Source organism: Macaca thibetana, chromosome 6, assembly GCF_024542745.1.
Source record: "Macaca thibetana thibetana isolate TM-01 chromosome 6, ASM2454274v1, whole genome shotgun sequence".
In the NCBI taxonomy this organism is placed as follows: Eukaryota; Metazoa; Chordata; class Mammalia; order Primates; family Cercopithecidae; genus Macaca; species Macaca thibetana.
The window spans coordinates 76,265,457-76,285,266 of NC_065583.1; the positions used below are offsets into that span (position 1 = coordinate 76,265,457).

The 19,810-nt window shown below is 31.4% G+C and overlaps 2 long non-coding RNA genes across 2 annotated transcripts; one reads left to right on the forward strand and one right to left on the reverse strand.

Moving 5' to 3' along the window:
- Window positions 1–1,319: 1,319 nt before the first annotated feature.
- Window positions 1,320–6,021, forward strand: LOC126957456 (uncharacterized). The gene is made up of 3 exons (XR_007726775.1): window positions 1,320–1,473; window positions 3,284–3,391; window positions 5,963–6,021. It is a non-coding gene; the product is annotated as an uncharacterized LOC126957456 (long non-coding RNA).
- A 5,682-nt stretch (window positions 6,022–11,703) lies between these two features.
- Window positions 11,704–16,405, reverse strand: LOC126956415 (uncharacterized). Its single transcript, XR_007726326.1, has 3 exons — window positions 16,279–16,405; window positions 13,831–13,928; window positions 11,704–11,752 (listed from the first exon to the last, which is right to left on the reverse strand). It is a non-coding gene; the product is annotated as an uncharacterized LOC126956415 (long non-coding RNA).
- Window positions 16,406–19,810: the final 3,405 nt, after the last annotated feature.

Consider the following 19,810-nt stretch of genomic DNA (forward strand, 5'->3'; position numbering starts at 1 on the left):
GGCTAATTCAGAGAATGGTAAAAAGGGAAAGTAAATAGCCCTAATTAATGAATAATATAGAAACTTATTAAAGAGTAACACAAAAAATAAGGATTCTTATTCTTTTTTAACATACATATAAATTAATTTGAGATAAATTCAAATAAACATTTCTTAAATATAAGACAAAAACACTAATGATATACAAGGTAAACTCTTGGTACCTATTAATTCAGGCCATGGATTGAATTATTATAAAGCAGTAGAATAGCTTGGAATGAATGAAAATAAAATGATAATCTGAGTATCCATGGTGATATCCTCTAAAACAGAATGTTGCACAGGACTTCTGTTAGTGCATACTGCCTAGATCTCCAGTGATGAGAAATGTCTTCCATGTAAGGAAAGTGTGGGTTTCTTTGCTGCTCAAAACATATTTTAAGGTTATATTAAAAAGTACCTCAGACCTTAACACCTTTACTTTATGTTTTACTAATCTAAATAGTATATGGCCTTAATGGGAGCTAATGGAATGATCAAATCCTTTAGGGATAATTTATATATTATTAATAATAAAGTATTTATGAAACAAAAAGTAAAATTCTTTATCGTTGCATATTAGATATTTTATCCATAAAAAGATTTTATAAAAATTTTTATTTGATATCTTATTTGATTTTAAAAGTGATTTTACAAATTTTGTTTTGAAAATAAAACCCAATATTTCATAAATATGTGGTTTCAAAGGGAAGCAAATTATAAAATAAATTATAATCAAATATTAGAATGGAAAGAAAACTAGAGCTTATTAGCATATATATGCAGTTGAAAAAATTCCTTTTTAACTTGATACAATGTTTACAATGATAAGTGAATTGGTATTATTGGAATGATAATCATTTGAGCCAATTTTTAAGGGGTATTAATGTTTCCCCTAATTAGGAGAAAACTTTTTAAGGCTTTCATCTTCTTTTACTTCCTGCTACCTCAGTTCATGTGAAAATCAAGAATCTAATAATCTATTTGTTACCCATTATGTATCAAATACTATTTATAATGAAAACAAATCTCTACTCAGCTTAAAATGTACAGTATAGCTCAAAAGTATTTTCTATTATTTTAGGTAAAATGAATTGTCCTAGGTAGGACTGAGATGTAGCTGAGTTAGTATTGCATTTGCATAAGAAAATGGCAGTCTAGATTAACATTTCTATATCTCCTTGATCTATTAAATGCAAGCAATGCATACATTTTATTTAGATGATAAATCACATTTACTTTGTGCTGTTTTCTTAAGTATAGTTTTCAGAGAGAAACCTTATTTGTCCCTCAAATAATAATTTTAAAATGCTAAACCTATAAATATACCCTACTTGATAAGCAAGAGAATATGAAAACTAACTCACATTTTCTGTCACTAGAAATCTGAAGGAGGGTTTTATTCTCAAGACTTCTACTAGTGTCTGGAACAATGGAAATCCTTATGAAATACAGGTAGAGGATTGAATAATTTTACAGAGTAAAATTTGATGAACAAGTTAACAAATATGTACTGAATTCCTCATTCAATCCCAAATGCATAAAGTTCTTTTTTGAATGTAACTGTTTCTAACTCTTTATCATAAAGAATCAATACAGATCAGTATAACTTTCCAGAGGCCAGTTAAAATGTTTCATAAGATTTATTTTTCACCCAGGAGCTAGAATCAGGGCTAGTGTAACTAAATATAATATTTCTTTTCTAGAAACCAATATGTGTAATAAGTGTAAGATAATATTTTTGGAGTATATTGTTTGGGATCTTAAATGCTTTCTCCAAAATGCACAAGTTATGCATAAAAATGTCTACACTTTAGAAGTTTTAAACTTTTTAATCAGAAAACATTTTTATATAAAGGGATTGCATTTAAAGTAACAGAAAATTATTTTATAACCGCCAAATAGATGTTTTTAACAAATACTTTGTGATTAAAAAATCCATCAAATAGCTCAATTAAAATAATTACTTGATTTAATCAATGAATTAACTAAGCAAAGTTCTTAGGCGTAGCATCATCCAGTGAAATGAATTTGTTTAAATATTTGATTAGTATTTAACACAGTTCATTATGTGCTTTAGCAATATTGGAATAATGTGCTTAATAGTCCTAGGATATAGCCTAGGGGCATAGTATACAATATTACAATCTTGGCGCTCTTCTTGGAGATGATCTTGGGATATTGCAACTTCATTCCAAATTAGAAGCTTAAGGAAAATTAATGAGGGTGTTAAAGATACAAAGAGCAGAATAAATAAGTAGTCACTCTGTAAATAAAAAAATTATCCCTTGAGTGAGCTCTGGGTTAATTTCTGGTCTTCACTGTACCCACTATATAATTAAAACATCTTTGTAGAATATAGAAATCTATTGACACATGTATTTAATCTAACTCAAAGCAATTTAAAATTAATATGAGAACATATTTTTGTGAATAATTCAGCAATAACAGTTTTGCCTTTCTAGAGGTAACGTTGAGTTACATGGATCTTCAGTGTAACTTGTCTATATTTCCCAAGACTGTTTTGGTGATATGATTATCCTATTTTGATATTTACCAGTGAAATGTGACTATTTCAGTACATACGATAGTCTCCATACATATGCAGAGTCACAAATGTATTTTTAATAAATTTTTTTTAGATAGACAAATCTAAGATTTATCAGGAAAGGTTTGTGTGGTTGTGTGAATGAAACGCCTCTTAATTTTTCAATAAGACATAGAGACTATTGGTATTTTAGTATTAGACCATAATCTTTTTCTTTTCACTATTGCTGGACCCTCAGGAAAACCCTGTTTACTTCCAAATGATCAAGATATGGACCATAAGAATGTTGACCTAGAACTCAGAGCTACTAAGAATTTTAGTCATTAAAATAAAAGCGATCACTACTTTGACTTTTAAAGGCAAAATATGCCTTCGGAATCCAGATTGAAAATGTATACAGCAACATGTAACATGTATCCAACTATGCAAAAAGATTAATAATTAAAGAGAAGCTACCACCTGAAAGTAGTTTTAATTACAACCTTGTCTTTGCCTTTCATGTAGCTAGTTATTTTGTAAATATCACAGCTTGTCCAGTTGCTCTAAGTACTTATACTAAACATGTCCTTACTTTCTCTCTTATTTTTTACTTTTCTTTAAAAAAAAAAAAAATAACATATCCATTGCTTACCTGTGAAATAGTACTGATACATTTAATTTTTAAAACAATCAGTGTTCTTAACTCCTCTCTACACTTTCTCCTTTATCCATTCTCAGAAGCACCACTGATACGGCTTGGCTGTGTCTCCACCCAAAATCTCTTCCTGAATCGTACTTCACATCATCCACATAATCCCCATGTGTCAAAGGAGAGACCAGGTGGAGGTAAATGAATCATAGGGGTAGTTTCCCCCCTGCTGTTCTCATGATAGTGACTGACTTCTAACATGATCTGATGGTTTTAGAAAAGGCTCTTCTCCCTTTGCTGGTCACTTCTCCTTCCTGCTCTTGGGAAGAAGGTGCCTTATTTCCCTTTTCCCTTCTGCCTTGGTTGTAAGTTTCTTGAGGCCTCCCCAGCCATGCTGAACTGTGAGTCAATTAAACCTCTTTACTTTATAAATTACCCAGTCTTGTGCAGTTCTTTATAGCAGTGCGAAAATGGACTAATACAATCACTTTAATTATTTTAGCTATTTTTATGCTATTTCCACTTCTACATATTTCTAAATAGCATGAAACTTGTTAGATTAAGTTTACCCTAAAGCGCCCTGCTTACATATTTTAAGTTCAGCCTAAAAATTTCTCTGGACCTACTGAACTGCAATCTAACTGGTTGTGTAAACAGACTGTAACCTACCCTTGCACCAGTCATTGAGTTTTGGCCAATCAAGGGTGGCAGACTTTTCGAACAGTGTTCAAATAAGGCAATCGCTGAACTGTAACCAATCCAGCTGTTTCTGTACCTGAATTCTCTTTTCTGTATTTGACTTTCCTTTTTCCGGCCATAAGTCTTTCACTGTGTGACTGCACTGCAGCCTGTCTGAACCTATTCTGGTTTAGGGGCTGCCAGATTTGTGAATTTTTTTTTTTTTTTTTCTATTAAATCTTGTTAAGTTTAATTTGTCTAAGGCTTTTCTATTAACAGCCACTACTGCTATCTTCTGATTCATTAAGTTTGAGGGTTATATATTGACATTCAGTTTTGGTATGTCAGGATATAAAAATGGTGGGTTAGTTAATATTAAAAATATACCCTTACAAGTACTCACATGTGATTATTACAATGTGCCATGATTATGTTTCTTATTTTTTAATATTATGTTCTGGAGTAAGTATAGATTTACATGAAGTTGCAAAGATAGTACATAAGTTGTACTCTTGACCTAGTTTTCTCCAGTGTTTGCATCCTATAGCCATAGAGTACAATATCAAAACCAGAGAATTGACCTTGGTAAAATGTGATGTATGGCTTCACATGTCCTTTTATCACAATGCAGTTTTCTGTAATTATTTGCATTGTAATGAAAATACAGAGTTCTTCCATCATCACGGAGTTCTTCCTTAAGTGTTACGCCAACACCTCTGAAATATCTAACTCCTGGCAACCCTAAACAGTTTTACATGTTTTTGATTAAGCAGTTTTGAGAATTCTATAAAAATAACAATATGCAGTATGTGAACTTCTGATTTTTTTTTTTCCACCCAGCATAATGCCATTGAGGTCCATTTAAGCTGTAGATGTATCAGTAGATCATTGCTTTTTATTGTTGAGTAGTGTCCCATGGTTTGAAGGAACCACTGTTTGTTTAATCATTAACTTATTGAGGGTTGTTGTGTCTGTTTCTAATTTTGAGCTATTAGAATTCACACTGCTATGAACAATCATGAACAATTTTTTTGTGGACATAAGCCTTAATTAACTTCTCTGATTCAGGAGTGCAGTATCTGGCATTTATGATGAATGTCCTTTTAGTTGTTCAAGAAACTGCTGAACTATTTCCCAAAGTGCCTGCACCATTTTACATACCCGCAATGTACAGGGGATCCAGTTTCTCCACATCCTTGCCAACATTTGGTATTTTCATCATTTGTTATTTTAGTTCTTCTGATGAATGTACTGATGTCTCATTATAGTCTTAATCTGTGTTTCTAGTGTTGTCCAACATATTTTCAAGTGCTTATTTGTTATTAATATATCCTCTTTAGTGAAATGTTTCTCTATGTCTTTTGCCCATTTTTCTGAGTAGTTTGTTTATTGTTCAATGTTGAGAATTGTTTATATGATTTTGACACAGATCCTTTGTTTAGTTTGCAGACATTTTTCTCCCAGTCTGTAGCTTGTCTTTTGATCCTCTTAATGAGGTCTTTCAAAAGGTTTTTATTATGGCAAAGCCCAGTTTATTAATTTGCTCCTTTTAGGGTTGTGCTTTTAATGTCATGTCTGAACTTTTCACCATGCCATAGGGCTTATAGATTTTCACCTATATTATCTCCTAAAAGTTTCATAGTCTCAAATTTTACATTTTTTCCACTTTGAATTAAGTTTTAAGTGGGACATGAGGTTTACATTGAGGTTTATATATTTTTTTCCTGTGAATATATTCAATTACTCCACCACCATTTCTTAAGACAATCCTTCCTTCATTAAATTGTTTTTGTACCTTTGTTCAAAAAAATAGTTGATCATATTTGTGTGGATGCATTTATGGGTTTTCTATTATGTTTCATTGCTATGTGTGTTTATCCCTCCCCAAGTACTACACAGTCTTTATTACTGTAGCCATATCTTACGCCTTTGAAATCAAGTAAAGTGATCCCTCCCATCTTATTTTTTCTTTTATAATTGTTTTAGTTACTTTAGGGCTTATGTCTTTCCATGTCAATTTTAGAATAAACCTATCTATTTTTATAAATAATCTTCCTGGGATTTTGATAGAAATTGCCTTAAATTTATAGATTACTTTGGAAAGAAATGGCATCATTTTTATGCTGAATGTCCCATCATACAACATATGGTATGTCTTCCATTTATTCAAAATGTCTTTGATTTCTTTCACCAGCATTTTTAATTTCAGCATAGAAGTGCTATATATGTGTTAGAGTTGTACCTATTTCATTTCTATTGAGTGATATTAAGTATTCTTGTATTTTAAATTTTGGTTTCCTTTGTCCATTGTTAGTATGTAGAAATGAAATTGATTTTTGTATACTGATCTTATGTCTTGTAACTCCCTTGCTCTGAACTCACTTACTCATTTTACAGGTGTTGTATTTCTTTCTTTCCTTTTGTTTGGTTGTTTTGATATTGGATTTTTTTTTTTAACAGATCATCCTGTCATCTAGTAATAGGAAAAGTTTTATTTGTATCTTTATAAACTTGATGTCTCATATTTTTCCTTTTTTTATTGTGCTATCTATAATGCCCAATGTCCATAATATGCTGAATAGCAATGATGAGGACAGATATCTCTGCCTTGTTCCCAGTCTTTCACCATTAAATATGATTATAGCTGTACATATTTTGTAGAATGTTGTATCAAATTGAGGATATTTCTATCAAACTTCTGACAGTTTTTTAAATGAAATGTGTTGAGATTATTTAATCATTTTTATAGATCAATTGATATGACCATGTGATTTTAGTTTTATACTTTAAAATAATGAAGCACATTAAATTTCAATTATCAATCCAACTTTAAATCCTTGGAATACATACCATGACCAATGGTCATGGTATATAATTTTCTATATAAATACACACACACACACATGCACACACACACACATACATGCTCCTAGAGATATATGTAAGCCATGATTTTTTAATTAAGGATATTTGAGTCTATATGCATAACAGATATTGATCTGTAGTTTTCTTTTTTAACTGTCTTTATCTGATTTTGGCATTGTGGTAATAACTAGGTTCATAAAATAAATTAAGAAGTGTTCTTTCCTCTTTTTTCTGGAAGAGAAATAATATGTTATTAATAATTCCTTAAATGTTTGATAGAAATCTTCGGGAAAACCATCTGGGGCTGTAGATTTCTTTTTTATTAGTTTTATTGAGTATATTAGCATCATAGTCTTCCTCTAAGTATTAGATTTCTCTAACGCTGCTTGAAAATGTGTTCAACCAAACATTTCTATTCTTAAACCCTGTTAAAGTTCGTAATGAGCAATCACAAAGGAGAAACAAGATGAAACTAAGAAAATTCTGAGTTAGGTTACAGTTCCCATCAGTAGGTGGGAAGATCATCATTCATCAGTGTATCCTCCAACAACATGATCCCATCCTCCATCTTCCAGGAATGCAATGTCCTTCATAGGAAGATACACTCAAAACCTTTTTTTAAAAAAACAAATATATTATATTTATATAGCAGTTTTAGGTTTACAGAAAAGTTGAACAGAACCCCCTTCCCATCTTGCCCCATACCCACATAGGTTGCCCTATTGTTAGTATCTCTCATTAGTGTGATAAATTTGTTACAATTGGTGAGCCACTATTGACACTATTATTAAGTAAAGCCCATAGTTTATATTAGGCTTTGCTCTTTGTTTTGTACAGTACTATGGTTTTGACAAATGTATAGTGTCATGAATTTATCCTCACAGTGTCATATCATATAGAATGGTTTCACTGCCCTAAATACCCCCTTTTGCTTCATGCATGTATTTCCCTCTTCTCCCACCAGTTTCCTGGCAACTACTGATCTTGCACTATTTCTTTGAATGATTTAATCCTCACAGGAACTCTGTGAAATTATTATTAGTAGTGTAACCTATTATCCATATGTAACAAATGAGGAAACTTGTTGAGGGTCATGTAGCTAATAAATAGTGAAGTCAGGACTTAAAAGCAGGAATTCTGACTCCAGATACCAAACTCTTAATTATCATGTTATAATTACTGCAACATGAATTAATGTCACAAGTGACAGGAGAATTATTAAAAATTAATAAAATAGTTTCTTTTGGTTTTAAAAATGAAAGCTCATAAAAAATAAAATAGTGAAATGGAGTATTTAAAACATAAAGGATCAAAATCCTTATACATTTCTCTCTCTCTCTCCCCCATATATATTTTTATGTATGTATATAATATGTATATGTACTCTCTCTATATATATCCTTTACATATATATGTATGTATTTTGCAGACCAGGATACCCAGTCACTGAGAGACTGAGAACAAATCCAGTGGATTATACAATGTTTCCCTCCCTATCACCTTGTCACCACTCATATTCATATCTGTAGGTATCAGAGCCTAAAATTAACTATAGTGTTCTTATTTTCATCTCCTCTTTTGTCATTGTGTTTATCTAGATATTATTTATTAAAAAGGTTATAAGCTTTGCAGGTCTTTTACGTGTAATTCACTGTTACCATATAAGAGTCTGATTGATGTACTGGTAAGTATAATAGATTCAGTGCCTGGATCATTTTAGGCACTCAACAAATGCAAGCTGTTATTAACGTCTTTTTTTGGAGGAAAAATGTCCTTACAAAAAGTATAGTATGTGTCTTTACAGAGATTAAATTACTATACTTTGGGTACTAGACATTTCTCATGAATTAAATGAAAGTTGTAAATCGTTACTACTTGCTAAGTATCTATAAAGCCCTATTTCTTTAAAAATTTTAAAGATTTCTAATGGTAGAAAGTACTTTTATACTTACTTTTGGAGTCATGGAAATTATGAAAAATTTATTGTGCTCTGACCTAAATTAAATTCTTTACATTGATTTACAAACAAATTTAGGTGATTAGAAAAGAGAATTGCATTTTAATGGTCAAAAAAGATGGTCACTCTGAATGCTATTTCACACAAAGAAACCCACATGCTGCTGGTAGCTTAGTAAATGTATGCCACATGGACGTGACCATTGTTCTGACTACTTGATAACTCCCTTCCTCTTAATATGTTTGTGTGTCGGAATTGAAAAATGTAATAGAACTGTTTGAATTGTTGGTATCAGTAGGGTTAATATTTTGGCTGTGTTAAATCATTTGTGAGTTAATATTACAAAAAATGAACTTTTTATTTTATTTTATTTTATTTTATTTTATTTTATTTTATTTTATTTTATTTTATTTTATAAAAGGAGTCTCACTCTCTCACCCAGGCTGGGAGTGTAGGGCACGATCTCAGGGTTTGCCACGTTGGCCAGGCTGGTCTTGAACTCCTGGCCTCAAGTGATCCACCTGTCTCGGCCCCCAAAGTGCTGGGATTACGGGCATGAACCACCATGTCTGGCCTGTCATTTTTTTTAAGGATATTTGAATTATTTTTAAGTGAGAATTTTTTTTTTTTAGCTAGCACAAATTCATCTCTTAAACGTAGATTTATAGATGTTCTGTGTCATCTGAAATGTAAGGAGATGCCACTATTACTAAGTAATTTTTCTGCCAATCTCCATGAAACACTGTAAAACTTTTCTTTAAACCTTTGTACCCATTTACTCCTGTCCTTCTTTGGATCTACTAAGAAAAAGTTTGGACTACAGATAACAATTGTTCCATCATGGGTCTTTCTATGTTCATATCATATTCAATATGATTCATGATGCTTAATATTCTTTTACAGTTTATGTAAAAATTACAACCTATCTTCTATTCATATTACTTGACCTCTTCAACTTGATTTTTAGAAGCAATGTTATAATGATTTAGAGCTATTTCAAACCCACTAGTGTTTGCATCTGAAAGAAACATTCATTTTATTAATAATGAAATGCCAAAATATTCTTGATATTAATTTCTGTAGTTGTCAGCTCTTGGTTTGGATTTTTAAAAAAGATATATGAGGGATGCAAATAGACAAACAATAACACAATCTCACACATGATACACATACACACAAAAATTGCAGACTAGTTCAGAAGTTTGTTTATTCACTGATATGTTTACTCACATGCAAATAAAAACCTTTTATTTGGATTCTCTAATTTGATTTGTATTGAGTTTATTCTAGATAAACACAGGCCTTTTCTACAGATCTTTCCATGAAAAAGAGTCAAGCACTGTGAAATATATGAAGAAATTTATTCTGAGCCAAATATTAGTGACCAAAGCCTAAGGCACAGTCTCTAGATTTCCTGAAAACATGTGCCCAAGGTTATTGGTTATAGGTTGGTTTTATATGTTTTAGGGAGACATAAGACATCAGTCAACACATGTATGGTATACATTGGTTCAGTCTAGACAGGACAATTTAAAGCAGGGGCTTGCAGGCCATAGGTGAATTCAAAGATTTTCTGAATGGCAATTTGTTGAAAGAGTTAGTTATTAGCTAAAGGCCAGGAATCAATACAAAGGAGTGTATGGGTTAAGATAAGGGGTTGTGGAGACTTAGGTTCTTATTATGTAGAATAGGTGGTGAATGTTTCTTATCAGGCCTTATATGGTGCCAGATTTAGCTAAATCTCTCCGGGATCAAGAAAAGACTTGGAAGCGGGAGGGGATGGTCTATAGAATACAGGTTTTCCCTACAAGAGACAGTTTTGCAGAGTCATTCTAAAATATGTCAAAGGAATACATTTTGGGGTAACATACTTGCATTTCTTTTAAGGTCTGCTGTCTGTCATGTGATGTTATACCACAGTCAGGTTGGGATTTGATACCTTACTGCTGCAGTCTGTTTTGTCAGGCTTAAGGTCTCTGTTTTATATTAATGCTGGTCAGTTGTTCCTGAATTCCAAAAGGAGGAGGGTATAATGAGGCACTTCTGACTCCCGCTTGCTGTCATGGCCTGAACTGTTTTTTCGGGTTAACTTTACAATCCTACTGGCCAAGAGAAATGGGTCCATTCAGTCAGGTGGGTGGCTTAGAATTTTCTTTGTGGTTCACAGATCCCACTCTGAATTTTTTTCCTAGTTCTAGAAATAATATCACAAAAATGTTCAGCACATAATATAGACAATAAAGATAATATAAAACGATGATGTCAGTGGCACAGAATATTAAACATTTTGAAGGTAATGTCAATGTATGTATTTACCTGCAATTTACCTGCAAAGAAATAACACTTCGCACTTCAAGATTAATTGCTGTTCATATACCATTTTTGTAAATATTGAAGAATATTCATGAAGAATTGGTTATTTTAAAATGTGCAGTAATGTACTCTATAGAAATAAATTAGAATTCCCACTCCACTACATAAAAATGAAAGCTAAGTAATGAAGGTTAAGCAGTGACCAACGATAGTGGGATAATACTTGTTTGTTTTCTAATTTAACGTTCAACTTCCTAAAGATGCTCCAAAGGAAATAAAACTATGCAATAAAGAAATGTCTTGAATATAAATGGAATTTTAAATTGACTGCTTGTCCAGTTTGCTCTGTAAATGGACCATCCTGAAGGAAACTAGTTACTACAGGCAGTGAGAAGGAAGAACAGGACCAGTGCCCCCTAGGAAACTACCAGAAGGATCTTCATTTGCTAACTGCAGGATTTGCAGGACAAGAAAATTCTGTTTCTAAGGAAACAAGAAGGACTTTTGTGCTTTTTTTCAAGGTAGGTTCAAAATCTTTCTGAGGGAGTCTAGTAATGGGGCATTGCTACTGATGAAGCCTATTTGTTTGTGAAAGAAATCCTGATGATTATTTCCAGATAGTTAAGGGAAAAGTAATACCAATCATACACAAACTCTTCCAGCAAACAGAAAATGAGAGAAACGTTCCAAATTTGTTTCATGTGTCCGTTTATAAATATCTCAATGCCAGTGTGAGACAACAATACTGAAAAAGAAAAAAAAATACAGATTAATCCTTCACAACATATATTTAAAATTGCTAAACAAAATATGAATAAAACAAATGCATTTGTCTGTCCTGTCTATCTAACTAACCTAACTAAAGGAAATATATCTCAAAATAATGAGCTTTCAAGAAATGCAATGCGGAAATATCAAGCCATATAATTCACCATATTAAGAAAATAAACGAGATAAAACATATGGTATTCATTTAAATGTTTATAAGTAACTGCAGGAATATCATTTCCTATAATTTAATCCACATCTGAAACTGCTTAGAAAACTAGGAAGATTTTTCTTAACCTCATAAAGGGTATTTATTTTAAAAAGCAAAATTTAAAACCAAAAATAAGAAGAGTAAACACATATTCAGTAATGAATGACTGAAGTGTTGAAACTGTTCCTTCTGAGATACAAAGTAGAATAAGGATGCTCAATAAAACACACCATTTGAGGCTACACTGGCATTCTTATCAGCACAAAGGGCAAAGAAAAATGATAACTTGTTATTTGTAAATAACATAAATTTGTAAATAAAAAAACTGAAGAATCTGTACTTAAGCTCATAATTTAACAATTTCAGCAAGCTTGGTGGATACAAAAATTTATACGCACATACGCATACACATATATATATTTATATATATAATATACAGAGCTATTCGTCATATTTCTATATACCTACAAAGATTTTGGAAATGACATGTTAAAATTATGCTATGAAAACAGCATACAAAACATATCAAGCTAAAAGCATGAATGATATATAAAACCTCTACACAGAAAAAAAAAACAAAACATTATTGAGATTTACTAAAAGGAGAGCTAACTAAATGGAGGCCTATAGCAAATATAGCCTATGAATGGGTTGGAAAAATCAATTTTAAAAGATTATAAGTTTTTAAATCTCTAGAGTCAATGCATCACAATCAAAACAACGTGTTTTATGAGGGAAAACTGACAATTTGATTCTTAAGCTTATGTATGAAATTACAATGATATAGGGAAAACCTAGACGATCTTCACTTTAAAAGAGGCTGGAAAACTTACACTTTAATGTGGTCATCTAGTGAGAAGTTATATTAATTTAGATACTGCTTAAAGAAAATCAAATAAGATTATTAGAATCCCATAAGTGGTCCAGAAACAAACCTACAACTGTTTCATCATTGTATTTATTAAATTGCATTGCTTCCATCCCATGTAGAAACAATATACTTTATGATTAAAAATCCTGGAAAAATTTGGTATTCATATGGGAAACTTTGCCTCTGTTTTATTCTATGCAAAAATTGATTCCAGATGAAGTATAGATACATATTTCAAATGCGAAATAATACATCTTCCAGGTGAAAACATTAGAGTATCTTCCCAATCTTTACCTAGCAACATATTTATTCAAAGATTACAAAAAATATTAACTATAGAAAAGGTTAAATGGTGAGGGTCCATCTAGTAAACTGCATAAGACCAATATTCCCAGAAGAGGCTTTTTACTTATTGTCAGATAGTCAAACCAGGTTGTTTCCCCAGTTATGCTAGATAAAACCATGAATAAACAAACTTGTCTTAGGAATTACCAAGGGAGTTTTAAAGTTGAGGTAACACATCATCATCTCCACTACTCTTATCAGAAACAATGACTTGAAGGAGAAAAGGAATATAGATGGACCTATTAGATTATTGAATGATATTTATCTCTTTGTATGTATGGCTACTTCTTCACAACCTGGACCTCTAAATGTTGAGATTATCAGATGCTATTCCTATATGTACATTCGGTGGATACTTTCTATAGTGGGCTAAATAGTGGTCCCCAAAAGAAATATCTATGTGCTAATCACCAAATTCTATGACTGTTATTTTACTTAGGAAAAGGGTCTTTGTGTATATAATTAAGGATCCTGAGATAAAATATTTCTGAATGAGCTCTAAATCAAATAAATGGTGCCCTATTAAGAGACAAAAGAGGAGAAGACACAGACAGAAGAGAGGGCTGTGTGCAGACAGATGCAGGGATTGTATTGATGCAGCCACAAATCAGGGCATGCTGACACTCACCAGAAGCTGGAAGATGCAAGAAATGGAATCTCCCCTCAAATCTCTAGTAGTAGTGTGGGCCTCATGTCACCTTCATTTCTGACTTGTGGCCTCCAGAACTGTGAGAAAATAATTTCTGTTGTTTTAAGACACCCAGTTTTTGATGATTTATTATGTCAGCCACAGGAAACTAATATACTCTCTTTAATTTTTTATTATGATGAAAGGAAAAATTAATTTTTCACAACTTAAATAAATATAAATAAAGTTATTTAGAATTTAGTTAACCAAAGTACTTTAATTTCTTATAGCATTTTAAAAATTAGCATAATACAGTTATGCCTTATTTAGCCCTTTGGAAAAAGTTACATTTTTGTTCCCTTATTCTTCTTACCTAATTCTAAAAGGTTTAAATGGCTAGTAATTTCTGAAAGAAAATTAACTTTAAAAACATGAATTCACCTAGTCAGGTATAACAAAATAGGTGCAACAAATACAAAAGAAAGGTAACATCTATTGCAACTTTGATCCCAAGTGAATGTTGTTGAAACGTAATTTGTGTATATTTTCACCATGACGATGAATTTTTACAGACCTATCTATAGTATTAAATAAGTCCATCATTCATTTGTTCACTAAATCATTGTTTATATGTCAAAACAAAGATGAGAAGTGGCCAAAACAGATGGCAGCTATATTGGCTTCTTTGCTTAGAATAAATTATATACAGGAAAAAACACTTACCATGTATGCCTGTAATCTGGACCAACAAGATGGGCACATATGTAAAGTACTTGGAGTGAAGTCATTTAAAATTGTAGAATAGAAAAAATTATGTCTTGAAAAGCTGGGAACTATACTTATATTTTCTCAGTTACACAGTTGTGATTCTGCATTACTTATCTTTCATCCTATATTTTGTTATCTATGAATTATAAATTAATAATTATTTTAAAATAAGTTCTTAAAAAAGATATATTGTGATGGCCAGGGATAACTGTACATCCAATAATGGATTACAGTATGAATTTGAATTTCTTATTCACTTATTATTCATAAATATTGACTGTAAGGGCTTTTAAAAAATTCAACCCAGGTTTTGTATTCCTTCTTTATCTTTGGCGATAATACATCTTCCAGCTTGCCTTAGAAACTTCCTCCAAGATTTTTTCTTAATGTCAGGGAAAAATATGCCAAAGATAGCTTAAACTATACCATTACTTATGCTAGTCAAGTTTTTTATTTAATAAGAATATGTAAAATTAAAATATTAATTAGAAAGTGAGGAAAGATATGTTCAGAACATTTAAGGAGTGTATTCTATAAACAGCAGTGTGTTTCTCCTGTTCCATGTGTAATCTGGTAACATGGTGTCTCCTTGTAGCGTATGATTCAAATTTACCCTTTGGCTTTGCAATTCTTTTCTCGGCAATTGACCTGTGAATAGTCAATCTGAGTAATGATGTGAATAAGAAGTACTCTTAAGTTGGTATATTTAGTTTCCTCGTAAGGAGTTTTAATACCACTTCATAATGATAATAGCAGTAATAATTGCTTCCTTCTGAAGAGATTGTATCGCCTTGGAAATGTTTTATATATTAGAAAAGTACCTGTTTCCTAGAGGACAGAGATGAAATATGCCATCCTTGGTTTGTTTGCATGTGAAGTTATGAGAAAATCTTAAGATGGTCCAGGGTAATTACCATAATTCTGTATTGCTAACAATATTTTACAAGACAAATAAAATGAGTTCTGTGTCTGACACAAATGCATGATTAATGCCATTAGTTATTGGGGATTTTAAAAAGTGTATCAGTAAAACTTAAAACCATATTCTAAGCATGTTAAAAGGTATGATTTATAAAGTCAACATATTATGTGTTTTATAATATGAAATAATATTCTTCAATTATTTTGTCATTCAGTTATTTTTATGGAACTAAATGGACAATCTACTATAGTGCATTCTTTAACAAAATATGATTAAGCAGTATATGATGGTAAGCTAGCCACAAAAGGATTTATTAAGTTTTTCAGGAACTTGCAACACTATTAGGGGGCTATCAGGCACTGCAGTGATGTGAATAATGATTAACAACAAAAGGACATGATGAATCTTACATAAGAATTACTTATGATTCAAATACACTCTTAAGATTCAATTTTTATTGTAGTAAATGGTACTGTGTAATTTCAAAAGGCAATGAAATTAAACAAATTTGCTCTCAAGTGTGTAGAGTGGCATCCAATTTTAATCACCTCTTGCACATCAAGAATTACATGTTCAGGAAACATGTATCAGCCTCTTCCAGCTACCTCTCAGACTTACCTGGTGTCCTGACACTGTTATAATACAAAATTTAAATAATTGAAGATAATGTGATGAAGGAGGACTTTTTTATCTAAAGATACTGTGATAGCTCTTGGCTTTGAGTACCACATTTAATTTGGGAGTACTGATTAATGTACCTTCAGTTTATTAAGAATTGAAGACTGATTTTCTCTTCTGCAATGGTAACATTGATTACTACTCTTCTTGTTCTTAGGTAAATACATTGCACACATCTTTACATTGATTTTATGACAGCACTGATCAGTCTCTGAAATGACAGTTTGAAAATTAGAAAACAATATTTCAAAACTACATTTTTCAAGAAAAAAGTGATAGTAAGAAATCATAGATTATTTTAACCTTACATGTTAATTCTGTAACAATAGTTTTCAATTCTGGCTGTGCATTAAATTTAACCTTTACTCTTTACAGGATCTGGGATTTTAAAAAATATAGATGTCTGCTTTTAAGATTTGTAAACGTGACACTTCTGTATTAATCTTTTGCAGGACATTTTCAATCCACATTTAGTCTCTAAATTTCATATATGTTAATTAAGTTGTAGCTTATTTTCTTCCTTGAAGTGTATTTTTTGTATATAAATATAGCATAGTATAACTATCCATTCTCTGTTGAATAGAGTTTTGAAGTTATCTCAGTGCCAGCATCTTACCATAATAATGTTTCCATGGACATCTTAGTACATGTCCGTGATATGTACACCTAGAGATTGGATTACTGAGACATAGTTGGTGCATGTTTAACCACAGAAGATAATGCCAGATTATATTTTTGAAGATGCTACTGCAGTTTACCTTCCTATAGCAATTGTGCCTGATGCTCTAATTCTTTAACGAAATGTGAACTGGTAAGACCTCTTATTTTCTTTTGCAATTATAGTGGGTATAATAACTTTAATGTTAATTTACAATTTCCTGGTGAATATAAAATTATGCTTATTTATTATATACTTATAAAATATATTCTTACTGAATTTAGTAATGTTTTATGTTTAATTGTGAGTTCAAGAGCATTTGTTTAGTTATTATGCTTTATAGACATTATATTGTCTACAAATGGCTTCATCATATTTCAATATTGAGAGTAAAAATTATATATTGTATTTAATTGAATTTTGAGGTATAAAAATTATTTATTGGCTTATTTATTTTGAGGACTGACTTGCTTTTTATTCAATGTCACAATCTCTACAATTTAATTAGAGTGTTAATGAATAATTGGACCATTTGCCATTAATATAATTTTGGATATTATAGTATTTAAGGCTACTATATTACTATTACTATATGCCTTCTTTTGACACTATGCATTATTTGTTCTTTTTCCTTCTTTTTTGAATAAGTAAATTATATTTATCAATCAACTTTATTTTATAGTCAATTAGATTTAAAATTCATTTTAACTTATGTTAATGAAAATCACCTTTGATATATTATTTTACTTCACATATAAGAAACTTAGAGCAGCATCATTCTATGTATCTCCCTTTATTTGTATTAATGTCATTATTTATTTGCTTTTTATTACACATGTTAGAACTCTCATGATTTATTATTAGTATTTTTAATGGTCAATTTGGTTTTAATAAATTTAAACAAATTATTTTACTATGTATTTATAATTTCTACCATTTTTCATCCCATCATGTGTACTACTTTCTATCTGCAACTCTGTTGATTGTCTTTACTATACACTCAGTTTAAAATTTATTCTTTTCTGGAAATAGAAGTATGGCTTGAAAGTCCTCTTCTCCCCCAACAAACCTAAACATTTTGAAGATGTTATTTTGTCGTTTTCATGTGCATGTAGTTTCAGATAAGTCTGCTGTTTTGAATATCTGTGTTACACTTCATTATACTTTAAAGATTTTCTTTTTGTCACATGTTTGCACCAATTTGATTATGACAGGATATAGTTTGATTTTCTATTGTCTAAGTTATATGATATTTCTGGATTTTTGGTATTTTAAATTTTAATCAAATTCGGAAAACTATTTTTCTTTATTTTTTCATACATATTTCTATATCTTTTTCTTTCCAGTTATACTCAATATTAAACTTCAGTTACACATAGTATTAGACAGTTTGTAATTGTTTTACAGGCAGTGAGTCTCTGTTGTTGTTGTGGTTGTTGTTGTTTTCTCTCTCTCTGTATTATTCAGGGTTCTCCAGACAGATAGAACCAACGGCATGGTTGGATAGAAAGATAGATAGATGACAGATAGATAGATAGATAGATAGATAGATAGATAGATAGATAGATAGATAGATGGATGAAAGGGAATTTATTAAAGAGTTTGGCTGATGTAACTATGGAGATTGAGAAGTTCCATGACAGGTTATCTGCAAGCTGGAGCCATTGGCATACTGGTAGCATAGCTCAGTTCAAGCCCAAAGACGTGAGAATTAGAGAAGCCAAAGATGTAACTCTCAGTTCAAGGGCATAGACCTGAGAACCTCTGTGGCATTGTTGTAAGTCCTGGGGTCCACTGGCCAAAGAGCATAGAGTTATTGTCCACGGACTGGAAAGAAAGATTATATTCCACTTCTGCACTTCTGGTACCAATTTTTGTCTTAGTTTATATTCCGTTGCTTGTAACAATACCTAACACTGTGCGCTCTCTCTCTCTCTCTCTCTCTCTCTCTCTCTCTATATATATATATATATATATAGCATATATATATATATAAAGAGGTTTCGTTAGCTCATGCTTATTAAGGCTGAGAAGTTCAAGGGCATGGCTCTGGCTTCTGGTGAGGGCTTTCGTACTGTGTTATAACATGATAGAGAAGGTCAAAGTCGAAGTGGACACATGCAAAAAAACTTCCTGATGATTGTCCTAACTTTATGATATCCCACTATCAAGGAAACGAATACATTTATCTAAGAATTAATACAATCTCACCAGAGTGAGAACTCGCTCACTACTGTGAGAAAGGCATAAAGTGATTCAAAAACGATCTGCCCCCCATGCTTCAAACACATCCAGGTAGGCCCCACCCAAACACTGTCACACAGAGGACCAGATTTTAGCATGAATTTTGGTGGAGACAAACCATACCCAAACTATGTACTTTCATTGGAAGAAATTCTCTTATGTCTTCATCTTAATAATATTTGCTACTATAGTGCATAAGCTACTGCATATCCCATCCAGTAAAATTTTCATTTGGTATATTTTATATATAGGTTCTAGAAATTCCATTTAGTTCTATATAATGTTTTTTTTTTTTTTTTTTTTTTTTTTTTCCCTCAATGTTTAGATTCTCCTTAGACTAATTGAAGGTTGTTTTAATTTCTGGTTTAAGGTCCTTATCTGCTAATTCTATCACTTGTGGGTCTGCTTTTATTAACTGATTTTTTTTTTTTTTTTTTTTTTTTTTTTTTGGTTTTAGGTCCTATAGTTCTGCTTTTTATAAACTCTATTAAATTTTTATTACATACTAGATAACATGATGTTAGCTATTGTAAGTATTATGTTGTTTATTATCTCCATTTTATTTTCCTTCTTTAATGACTGATAAACTTAGTTCTGTTCTCTTGCTGCTAATAAAGACGTGCCCGAGACTGGCTAATTTTTAAAGGAAAGAGGTTTAATGGACTCACAGTTCTACATGACTGGGGAGGCCTCACATTCATGGCAGAAGG